Raw genomic sequence first — 14,000 nt, forward strand, 5'->3', positions numbered from 1 at the left:
TTCTATTAAACTAATCATACTTTTTATATTTTTAACGTTAAGATCACATTATTTTACATCTAAAACACGTCTTTACAATACATTTGGGTGAATATAAAAGGTCGTAAAAAAATTTTGAAATACAGGTGATGAATCCGCTAAATATCGTTTAAAGTCATTTGTATTGAACTAATCATACTTTTTATATTTTTATCGTTAAGTTCACATAATTTTACATCTAAAACACGTCTTTACAATACATTTGGGGAATATAAAAGGTCGTAAAAAAATTTTGAAATACAGGTGATGAATCCGCTAAATATCGTTTAAAGTCATTTGTATTGAACTAATCATACTTTTTATATTTTTATCGTTAAGTTCACATTATTTTACATCTAAAACACGTATTTACAATACATTTGGGTGAATACAAAAAATAGAAAAAAAATTTTGGAAAAAATTTGGTAAAAAATGGTGATAATTCCGCTAAATATCGTTTAAAATCATTTGTATTGAACTAATCATACTTTTTATATTTTTATCGTTAAGTTCACATTATTTTACATCTAAAACACGTCTTTACAATACATTTGGGTGAATATAAAAGGTCGTAAAAAAATTTTGAAATACAGGTGATGAATCCGCTAAATATCGTCTTAAGTCATTTCTATTAAACTAATCATTCTTTTTATATTTTTAACGTTAAGTTCACATTATTTTACATCTAAAACACGTGTTTACAATACATTTGGGTGAATACAAAAAATAGAAAAAAAATTTGGTAAAAAATGGTGATAATTCCGCTAAATATCGTTTAAAGTCATTTGTATTGAACTAATCATACTTTTTATATTTTTATCGTTAAGTTCACATTATTTTACATCTAAAACACGTATTTACAATACATTTGGGTGAATACAAAAAATAGAAAAAAAATTTTGGAAAAAATTTGGTAAAAAATGGTGATAATTCCGCTAAATATCGTTTAAAGTCATTTGTATTGAACTAATCATACTTTTTATATTTTTATCGTTAAGTTCACATTATTTTACATCTAAAACACGTCTTTACATTACATTTGGGTGAATATAAAAGGTCGTAAAAAAATTTTGAAATACAGGTGATGAATCCGCTAAATATCGTCTTAAGTCATTTCTATTAAACTAATCATACTTTTTATATTTTTAACGTTAAGTTCACATTATTTTACATCTAAAACACGTGTTTACAATACATTTGGGTGAATACAAAAAATAGAAAAAAAATTTGGTAAAAAATGGTGATAATTCCGCTAAATATCGTTTAAAGTCATTTGTATTGAACTAATCATACTTTTTATATTTTTATCGTTAAGTTCACATTATTTTACATCTAAAACACGTATTTACAATACATTTGGGTGAATACAAAAAATAGAAAAAAAATTTTGGAAAAAATTTGGTAAAAAATGGTGATAATTCCGCTAAATACCGTTTAAAGTCATTTGTATTGAACTAATCATACTTTTTATATTTTTATCGTTAAGTTCACATTATTTTACATCTAAAACACGTCTTTACAATACATTTGGGTGAATATAAAAGGTCGTAAAAAAACTTTGAAATACAGGTGATGAATCCGCTAAATATCGTCTTAAGTCATTTCTATTAAACTAATCATACTTTTTATATTTTTAACGTTAAGTTCACATTATTTTACATCTAAAACACGTGTTTACAATACATTTGGGTGAATACAAAAAATAGAAAAAAAATTTGGTAAAAAATGGTGATAATTCCGCTAAATATCGTTTAAAGTCATTTGTATTAAACTAATCATACTTTTTATATTTTTATCGTTAAGTTCACATTATTTTACATCTAAAACACGTCTTTACAATACATTTGGGTGAATATAAAAGGTCGTAAAAAAACTTTGAAATACAGGTGATGAATCCGCTAAATATCGTCTTAAGTCATTTCTATTAAACTAATCATACTTTTTATATTTTTAACGTTAAGTTCACATTATTTTACATCTAAAACACGTGTTTACAATACATTTGGGTGAATACAAAAAATAGAAAAAAAATTTGGGAAAAAATTTGGTAAAAAATGGTGATAATTCCGCTAAATATCGTTTAAAGTCATTTGTATTGAACTAATCATACTTTTTATATTTTTATCGTTAAGTTCACATAATTTTACATCTAAAACACGTATTTACAATACATTTGGGTGAATACAAAAAATAGAAAAAAAATTTTGGAAAAAATTTGGTAAAAAATGGTGATAATTCCGCTAAATACCGTTTAAAGTCATTTGTATTGAACTAATCATACTTTTTATATTTTTATCGTTAAGTTCACATTATTTTACATCTAAAACACGTCTTTACAATACATTTGGGTGAATATAAAAGGTCGTAAAAAAACTTTGAAATACAGGTGATGAATCCGCTAAATATCGTCTTAAGTCATTTCTATGAAACCAATCATACTTTTTATATTTTTAACGTTAAGTTCACATTATTTTACATCTAAAACACGTGTTTACAATACATTTGGGTGAATACAAAAAATAGAAAAAAAATTTGGTAAAAAATGGTGATAATTCCGCTAAATATCGTTTAAAGTCATTTGTATTAAACTAATCATACTTTTTATATTTTTATCGTTAAGTTCACATTATTTTACATCTAAAACACGTCTTTACAATACATTTGGGTGAATATAAAAGGTCGTAAAAAAACTTTGAAATACAGGTGATGAATCCGCTAAATATCGTCTTAAGTCATTTCTATTAAACTAATCATACTTTTTATATTTTTAACGTTAAGTTCACATTATTTTACATCTAAAACACGTGTTTACAATACATTTGGGTGAATACAAAAAATAGAAAAAAAATTTGGTAAAAAATGGTGATAATTCCGCTAAATATCGTTTAAAGTCATTTGTATTAAACTAATCATACTTTTTATATTTTTATCGTTAAGTTCACATTATTTTACATCTAAAACACGTCTTTACAATACATTTGGGTGAATATAAAAGGTCGTAAAAAAACTTTGAAATACAGGTGATGAATCCGCTAAATATCGTCTTAAGTCATTTCTATTAAACTAATCATACTTTTTATATTTTTAACGTTAAATTCACATTATTTTACATCTAAAACACGTGTTTACAATACATTTGGGTGAATAGAAAAAATAGAAAAACAATTTGGTAAAAAATGGTGATAATTCCGCTAAATATCGTTTAAAGTCATTTGTATTGAACTAATCATACTTTTTATATTTTTATCGTTAAGTTCACATTATTTTACATCTAAAACACGTATTTACAATACATTTGGGTGAATACAAAAAATAGAAAAAAAATTTGGGAAAAAATGGTGATAATTCCGCTAAATATCGTTTAAAGTCATTTGTATTGAACTAATCATACTTTTTACATTTTTATCGTTAAGTTCACATTATTTTACATCTAAAACACGTCTTTACAATACATTTGGGTGAATATAAAAGGTCGTAAAAAAATTTTGAAATACAGGTGATGAATCCGCTAAATATCGTCTTAAGTCATTTCTATTAAACTAATCATACCTTTTATATTTTTAACGTTAAGTTCACATTATTTTACATCTAAAACACGTGTTTACAATACATTTGGGTGAATACAAAAAATAGAAAAAAAATTTGGGAAAAAATTGGGTAAAAAATGGTGATAATTCCGCTAAATATCGTTTAAAGTCATTTGTATTGAACTAATCATACTTTTTACATTTTTATCGTTAAGTTCACATTATTTTACATCTAAAACACGTCTTTACAATACATTTGGGTGAATATAAAAGGTCGTAAAAAAATTTTGAAATACAGGTGATGAATCCGCTAAATATCGTCTTAAGTCATTTCTATTAAACTAATCATACTTTTTATATTTTTATCGTTAAGTTCACATTATTTTACATCTAAAACACGTATTTACAATACATTTGGGTGAATACAAAAAATAGAAAAAAAATTTGGGAAAAAATTGGGTAAAAAATGGCGATAATTCCGCTAAATATCGTTTAAAGTCATTTGTATTGAACTAATCATACTTTTTATATTTTTATCGTTAAGTTCACATTATTTTACATCTAAAACACGTCTTTACAATACATTTGGGTGAATATAAAAGGTCGTAAAAAATTTTTGAAATACAGGTGATGAATCCGCTAAATATCGTCTTAAGTCATTTCTATTAAACTAATCATACTTTTTATATTTTTAACGTTAAGATCACATTATTTTACATCTAAAACACGTCTTTACAATACATTTGGGTGAATATAAAAGGTCGTAAAAAAATTTTGAAATACAGGTGATGAATCCGCTAAATATCGTTTAAAGTCATTTGTATTGAACTAATCATACTTTTTATATTTTTATCGTTAAGTTCACATAATTTTACATCTAAAACACGTCTTTACAATACATTTGGGGAATATAAAAGGTCGTAAAAAAATTTTGAAATACAGGTGATGAATCCGCTAAATATCGTTTAAAGTCATTTGTATTGAACTAATCATACTTTTTATATTTTTATCGTTAAGTTCACATTATTTTACATCTAAAACACGTATTTACAATACATTTGGGTGAATACAAAAAATAGAAAAAAAATTTTGGAAAAAATTTGGTAAAAAATGGTGATAATTCCGCTAAATATCGTTTAAAATCATTTGTATTGAACTAATCATACTTTTTATATTTTTATCGTTAAGTTCACATTATTTTACATCTAAAACACGTCTTTACAATACATTTGGGTGAATATAAAAGGTCGTAAAAAAATTTTGAAATACAGGTGATGAATCCGCTAAATATCGTCTTAAGTCATTTCTATTAAACTAATCATTCTTTTTATATTTTTAACGTTAAGTTCACATTATTTTACATCTAAAACACGTGTTTACAATACATTTGGGTGAATACAAAAAATAGAAAAAAAATTTGGTAAAAAATGGTGATAATTCCGCTAAATATCGTTTAAAGTCATTTGTATTGAACTAATCATACTTTTTATATTTTTATCGTTAAGTTCACATTATTTTACATCTAAAACACGTATTTACAATACATTTGGGTGAATACAAAAAATAGAAAAAAAATTTTGGAAAAAATTTGGTAAAAAATGGTGATAATTCCGCTAAATATCGTTTAAAGTCATTTGTATTGAACTAATCATACTTTTTATATTTTTATCGTTAAGTTCACATTATTTTACATCTAAAACACGTCTTTACATTACATTTGGGTGAATATAAAAGGTCGTAAAAAAATTTTGAAATACAGGTGATGAATCCGCTAAATATCGTCTTAAGTCATTTCTATTAAACTAATCATACTTTTTATATTTTTAACGTTAAGTTCACATTATTTTACATCTAAAACACGTGTTTACAATACATTTGGGTGAATACAAAAAATAGAAAAAAAATTTGGTAAAAAATGGTGATAATTCCGCTAAATATCGTTTAAAGTCATTTGTATTGAACTAATCATACTTTTTATATTTTTATCGTTAAGTTCACATTATTTTACATCTAAAACACGTATTTACAATACATTTGGGTGAATACAAAAAATAGAAAAAAAATTTTGGAAAAAATTTGGTAAAAAATGGTGATAATTCCGCTAAATACCGTTTAAAGTCATTTGTATTGAACTAATCATACTTTTTATATTTTTATCGTTAAGTTCACATTATTTTACATCTAAAACACGTCTTTACAATACATTTGGGTGAATATAAAAGGTCGTAAAAAAACTTTGAAATACAGGTGATGAATCCGCTAAATATCGTCTTAAGTCATTTCTATTAAACTAATCATACTTTTTATATTTTTAACGTTAAGTTCACATTATTTTACATCTAAAACACGTGTTTACAATACATTTGGGTGAATACAAAAAATAGAAAAAAAATTTGGTAAAAAATGGTGATAATTCCGCTAAATATCGTTTAAAGTCATTTGTATTAAACTAATCATACTTTTTATATTTTTATCGTTAAGTTCACATTATTTTACATCTAAAACACGTCTTTACAATACATTTGGGTGAATATAAAAGGTCGTAAAAAAACTTTGAAATACAGGTGATGAATCCGCTAAATATCGTCTTAAGTCATTTCTATTAAACTAATCATACTTTTTATATTTTTAACGTTAAGTTCACATTATTTTACATCTAAAACACGTGTTTACAATACATTTGGGTGAATACAAAAAATAGAAAAAAAATTTGGGAAAAAATTTGGTAAAAAATGGTGATAATTCCGCTAAATATCGTTTAAAGTCATTTGTATTGAACTAATCATACTTTTTATATTTTTATCGTTAAGTTCACATAATTTTACATCTAAAACACGTATTTACAATACATTTGGGTGAATACAAAAAATAGAAAAAAAATTTTGGAAAAAATTTGGTAAAAAATGGTGATAATTCCGCTAAATACCGTTTAAAGTCATTTGTATTGAACTAATCATACTTTTTATATTTTTATCGTTAAGTTCACATTATTTTACATCTAAAACACGTCTTTACAATACATTTGGGTGAATATAAAAGGTCGTAAAAAAACTTTGAAATACAGGTGATGAATCCGCTAAATATCGTCTTAAGTCATTTCTATGAAACCAATCATACTTTTTATATTTTTAACGTTAAGTTCACATTATTTTACATCTAAAACACGTGTTTACAATACATTTGGGTGAATACAAAAAATAGAAAAAAAATTTGGTAAAAAATGGTGATAATTCCGCTAAATATCGTTTAAAGTCATTTGTATTAAACTAATCATACTTTTTATATTTTTATCGTTAAGTTCACATTATTTTACATCTAAAACACGTCTTTACAATACATTTGGGTGAATATAAAAGGTCGTAAAAAAACTTTGAAATACAGGTGATGAATCCGCTAAATATCGTCTTAAGTCATTTCTATTAAACTAATCATACTTTTTATATTTTTAACGTTAAGTTCACATTATTTTACATCTAAAACACGTGTTTACAATACATTTGGGTGAATACAAAAAATAGAAAAAAAATTTGGTAAAAAATGGTGATAATTCCGCTAAATATCGTTTAAAGTCATTTGTATTGAACTAATCATACTTTTTATATTTTTATCGTTAAGTTCACATTATTTTACATCTAAAACACGTATTTACAATACATTTGGGTGAATACAAAAAATAGAAAAAAAATTTTGGAAAAAATTTGGTAAAAAATGGTGATAATTCCGCTAAATACCGTTTAAAGTCATTTGTATTGAACTAATCATACTTTTTATATTTTTATCGTTAAGTTCACATTATTTTACATCTAAAACACGTCTTTACAATACATTTGGGTGAATATAAAAGGTCGTAAAAAAACTTTGAAATACAGGTGATGAATCCGCTAAATATCGTCTTAAGTCATTTCTATTAAACTAATCATACTTTTTATATTTTTAACGTTAAGTTCACATTATTTTACATCTAAAACACGTGTTTACAATACATTTGGGTGAATACAAAAAATAGAAAAAAAATTTGGTAAAAAATGGTGATAATTCCGCTAAATATCGTTTAAAGTCATTTGTATTAAACTAATCATACTTTTTATATTTTTATCGTTAAGTTCACATTATTTTACATCTAAAACACGTCTTTACAATACATTTGGGTGAATATAAAAGGTCGTAAAAAAACTTTGAAATACAGGTGATGAATCCGCTAAATATCGTCTTAAGTCATTTCTATTAAACTAATCATACTTTTTATATTTTTAACGTTAAGTTCACATTATTTTACATCTAAAACACGTGTTTACAATACATTTGGGTGAATACAAAAAATAGAAAAAAAATTTGGGAAAAAATTTGGTAAAAAATGGTGATAATTCCGCTAAATATCGTTTAAAGTCATTTGTATTGAACTAATCATACTTTTTATATTTTTATCGTTAAGTTCACATAATTTTACATCTAAAACACGTATTTACAATACATTTGGGTGAATACAAAAAATAGAAAAAAAATTTTGGAAAAAATTTGGTAAAAAATGGTGATAATTCCGCTAAATACCGTTTAAAGTCATTTGTATTGAACTAATCATACTTTTTATATTTTTATCGTTAAGTTCACATTATTTTACATCTAAAACACGTCTTTACAATACATTTGGGTGAATATAAAAGGTCGTAAAAAAACTTTGAAATACAGGTGATGAATCCGCTAAATATCGTCTTAAGTCATTTCTATGAAACCAATCATACTTTTTATATTTTTAACGTTAAGTTCACATTATTTTACATCTAAAACACGTGTTTACAATACATTTGGGTGAATACAAAAAATAGAAAAAAAATTTGGTAAAAAATGGTGATAATTCCGCTAAATATCGTTTAAAGTCATTTGTATTAAACTAATCATACTTTTTATATTTTTATCGTTAAGTTCACATTATTTTACATCTAAAACACGTCTTTACAATACATTTGGGTGAATATAAAAGGTCGTAAAAAAACTTTGAAATACAGGTGATGAATCCGCTAAATATCGTCTTAAGTCATTTCTATTAAACTAATCATACTTTTTATATTTTTAACGTTAAGTTCACATTATTTTACATCTAAAACACGTGTTTACAATACATTTGGGTGAATACAAAAAATAGAAAAAAAATTTGGGAAAAAATTTGGTAAAAAATGGTGATAATTCCGCTAAATATCGTTTAAAGTCATTTGTATTGAACTAATCATACTTTTTATATTTTTATCGTTAAGTTCACATAATTTTACATCTAAAACACGTCTTTACAATACATTTGGGGAATATAAAAGGTCGTAAAAAAATTTTGAAATACAGGTGATGAATCCGCTAAATATCGTTTAAAGTCATTTGTATTGAACTAATCATACTTTTTATATTTTTATCGTTAAGTTCACATTATTTTACATCTAAAACACGTATTTACAATACATTTGGGTGAATACAAAAAATAGAAAAAAAATTTTGGAAAAAATGGTGATAATTCCGCTAAATATCGTTTAAAGTCATTTGTATTGAACTAATCATACTTTTTATATTTTTATCGTTAAGTTCACATTATTTTACATCTAAAACACGTATTTACAATACATTTGGGTGAATACAAAAAATAGAAAAAAAATTTTGGAAAAAATTTGGTAAAAAATGGTGATAATTCCGCTAAATATCGTTTAAAGTCATTTGTATTGAACTAATCATACTTTTTATATTTTTATCGTTAAGTTCACATTATTTTACATCTAAAACACGTCTTTACAATACATTTGGGTGAATATAAAAGGTCGTAAAAAAATTTTGAAATACAGGTGATGAATCCGCTAAATATCGTCTTAAGTCATTTCTATTAAACTAATCATACTTTTTATATTTTTAACGTTAAGTTCACATTATTTTACATCTAAAACACGTGTTTACAATACATTTGGGTGAATACAAAAAATAGAAAAAAAATTTGGTAAAAAATGGTGATAATTCCGCTAAATATCGTTTAAAGTCATTTGTATTGAACTAATCATACTTTTTATATTTTTATCGTTAAGTTCACATTATTTTACATCTAAAACACGTATTTACAATACATTTGGGTGAATACAAAAAATAGAAAAAAAATTTTGGAAAAAATTTGGTAAAAAATGGTGATAATTCCGCTAAATACCGTTTAAAGTCATTTGTATTGAACTAATCATACTTTTTATATTTTTATCGTTAAGTTCACATTATTTTACATCTAAAACACGTCTTTACAATACATTTGGGTGAATATAAAAGGTCGTAAAAAAACTTTGAAATACAGGTGATGAATCCGCTAAATATCGTCTTAAGTCATTTCTATTAAACTAATCATACTTTTTATATTTTTAACGTTAAGTTCACATTATTTTACATCTAAAACACGTGTTTACAATACATTTGGGTGAATACAAAAAATAGAAAAAAAATTTGGTAAAAAATGGTGATAATTCCGCTAAATATCGTTTAAAGTCATTTGTATTAAACTAATCATACTTTTTATATTTTTATCGTTAAGTTCACATTATTTTACATCTAAAACACGTCTTTACAATACATTTGGGTGAATATAAAAGGTCGTAAAAAAACTTTGAAATACAGGTGATGAATCCGCTAAATATCGTCTTAAGTCATTTCTATTAAACTAATCATACTTTTTATATTTTTAACGTTAAGTTCACATTATTTTACATCTAAAACACGTGTTTACAATACATTTGGGTGAATACAAAAAATAGAAAAAAAATTTGGGAAAAAATTTGGTAAAAAATGGTGATAATTCCGCTAAATATCGTTTAAAGTCATTTGTATTGAACTAATCATACTTTTTATATTTTTATCGTTAAGTTCACATAATTTTACATCTAAAACACGTATTTACAATACATTTGGGTGAATACAAAAAATAGAAAAAAAATTTTGGAAAAAATTTGGTAAAAAATGGTGATAATTCCGCTAAATACCGTTTAAAGTCATTTGTATTGAACTAATCATACTTTTTATATTTTTATCGTTAAGTTCACATTATTTTACATCTAAAACACGTCTTTACAATACATTTGGGTGAATATAAAAGGTCGTAAAAAAACTTTGAAATACAGGTGATGAATCCGCTAAATATCGTCTTAAGTCATTTCTATGAAACCAATCATACTTTTTATATTTTTAACGTTAAGTTCACATTATTTTACATCTAAAACACGTGTTTACAATACATTTGGGTGAATACAAAAAATAGAAAAAAAATTTGGTAAAAAATGGTGATAATTCCGCTAAATATCGTTTAAAGTCATTTGTATTAAACTAATCATACTTTTTATATTTTTATCGTTAAGTTCACATTATTTTACATCTAAAACACGTCTTTACAATACATTTGGGTGAATATAAAAGGTCGTAAAAAAACTTTGAAATACAGGTGATGAATCCGCTAAATATCGTCTTAAGTCATTTCTATTAAACTAATCATACTTTTTATATTTTTAACGTTAAGTTCACATTATTTTACATCTAAAACACGTGTTTACAATACATTTGGGTGAATACAAAAAATAGAAAAAAAATTTGGGAAAAAATTTGGTAAAAAATGGTGATAATTCCGCTAAATATCGTTTAAAGTCATTTGTATTGAACTAATCATACTTTTTATATTTTTATCGTTAAGTTCACATAATTTTACATCTAAAACACGTCTTTACAATACATTTGGGGAATATAAAAGGTCGTAAAAAAATTTTGAAATACAGGTGATGAATCCGCTAAATATCGTTTAAAGTCATTTGTATTGAACTAATCATACTTTTTATATTTTTATCGTTAAGTTCACATTATTTTACATCTAAAACACGTATTTACAATACATTTGGGTGAATACAAAAAATAGAAAAAAAATTTTGGAAAAAATTTGGTAAAAAATGGTGATAATTCCGCTAAATATCGTTTAAAATCATTTGTATTGAACTAATCATACTTTTTATATTTTTATCGTTAAGTTCACATTATTTTACATCTAAAACACGTCTTTACAATACATTTGGGTGAATATAAAAGGTCGTAAAAAAATTTTGAAATACAGGTGATGAATCCGCTAAATATCGTCTTAAGTCATTTCTATTAAACTAATCATTCTTTTTATATTTTTAACGTTAAGTTCACATTATTTTACATCTAAAACACGTGTTTACAATACATTTGGGTGAATACAAAAAATAGAAAAAAAATTTGGTAAAAAATGGTGATAATTCCGCTAAATATCGTTTAAAGTCATTTGTATTGAACTAATCATACTTTTTATATTTTTATCGTTAAGTTCACATTATTTTACATCTAAAACACGTATTTACAATACATTTGGGTGAATACAAAAAATAGAAAAAAAATTTTGGAAAAAATTTGGTAAAAAATGGTGATAATTCCGCTAAATATCGTTTAAAGTCATTTGTATTGAACTAATCATACTTTTTATATTTTTATCGTTAAGTTCACATTATTTTACATCTAAAACACGTCTTTACAATACATTTGGGTGAATATAAAAGGTCGTAAAAAAATTTTGAAATACAGGTGATGAATCCGCTAAATATCGTCTTAAGTCATTTCTATTAAACTAATCATACTTTTTATATTTTTAACGTTAAGTTCACATTATTTTACATCTAAAACACGTGTTTACAATACATTTGGGTGAATACAAAAAATAGAAAAAAAATTTGGTAAAAAATGGTGATAATTCCGCTAAATATCGTTTAAAGTCATTTGTATTGAACTAATCATACTTTTTATATTTTTATCGTTAAGTTCACATTATTTTACATCTAAAACACGTATTTACAATACATTTGGGTGAATACAAAAAATAGAAAAAAAATTTTGGAAAAAATTTGGTAAAAAATGGTGATAATTCCGCTAAATACCGTTTAAAGTCATTTGTATTGAACTAATCATACTTTTTATATTTTTATCGTTAAGTTCACATTATTTTACATCTAAAACACGTCTTTACAATACATTTGGGTGAATATAAAAGGTCGTAAAAAAACTTTGAAATACAGGTGATGAATCCGCTAAATATCGTCTTAAGTCATTTCTATTAAACTAATCATACTTTTTATATTTTTAACGTTAAGTTCACATTATTTTACATCTAAAACACGTGTTTACAATACATTTGGGTGAATACAAAAAATAGAAAAAAAATTTGGTAAAAAATGGTGATAATTCCGCTAAATATCGTTTAAAGTCATTTGTATTAAACTAATCATACTTTTTATATTTTTATCGTTAAGTTCACATTATTTTACATCTAAAACACGTCTTTACAATACATTTGGGTGAATATAAAAGGTCGTAAAAAAACTTTGAAATACAGGTGATGAATCCGCTAAATATCGTCTTAAGTCATTTCTATTAAACTAATCATACTTTTTATATTTTTAACGTTAAGTTCACATTATTTTACATCTAAAACACGTGTTTACAATACATTTGGGTGAATACAAAAGATAGAAAAAAAATTTGGGAAAAAATTTGGTAAAAAATGGTGATAATTCCGCTAAATATCGTTTAAAGTCATTTGTATTGAACTAATCATACTTTTTATATTTTTATCGTTAAGTTCACATAATTTTACATCTAAAACACGTCTTTACAATACATTTGGGGAATATAAAAGGTCGTAAAAAAATTTTGAAATACAGGTGATGAATCCGCTAAATATCGTTTAAAGTCATTTGTATTGAACTAATCATACTTTTTATATTTTTATCGTTAAGTTCACATTATTTTACATCTAAAACACGTATTTACAATACATTTGGGTGAATACAAAAAATAGAAAAAAAATTTTGGAAAAAATTTGGTAAAAAATGGTGATAATTCCGCTAAATATCGTTTAAAGTCATTTGTATTGAACTAATCATACTTTTTATATTTTTATCGTTAAGTTCACATTATTTTACATCTAAAACACGTCTTTACAATACATTTGGGTGAATATAAATGGTCGTAAAAAAATTTTGAAATACAGGTGATGAATCCGCTAAATATCGTCTTAAGTCATTTCTATTAAACTAATCATACCTTTTATATTTTTAACGTTAAGTTCACATTATTTTACATCTAAAACAGGTGTTTACAATACATTTGGGTGAATACAAAAAATAGAAAAAAAATTTGGGAAAAAATTGGGTAAAAAATGGCGATAATTCCGCTAAATATCGTTTAAAGTCATTTGTATTGAACTAATCATACTTTTTATATTTTTATCGTTAAGTTCACATTATTTTAAATCTAAAACACGTCTTTACAATACATTTGGGTGAATATAAAAGGACGTAAAAAAATTTTGAAATACAGGTGATGAATCATCTAAATATCGTCTTAAGTCATTTCTATTAAACTAATCATACTTTTTATATTTTTAACGTTAAGTTC

This window comes from Diuraphis noxia, unplaced genomic scaffold, assembly GCF_037042655.1.
Source record: "Diuraphis noxia isolate RWA-SAM2 unplaced genomic scaffold, SU_Dnox_SAM2 contig0014, whole genome shotgun sequence".
NCBI lineage: Eukaryota > Metazoa > Arthropoda > Insecta > Hemiptera > Aphididae > Diuraphis > Diuraphis noxia.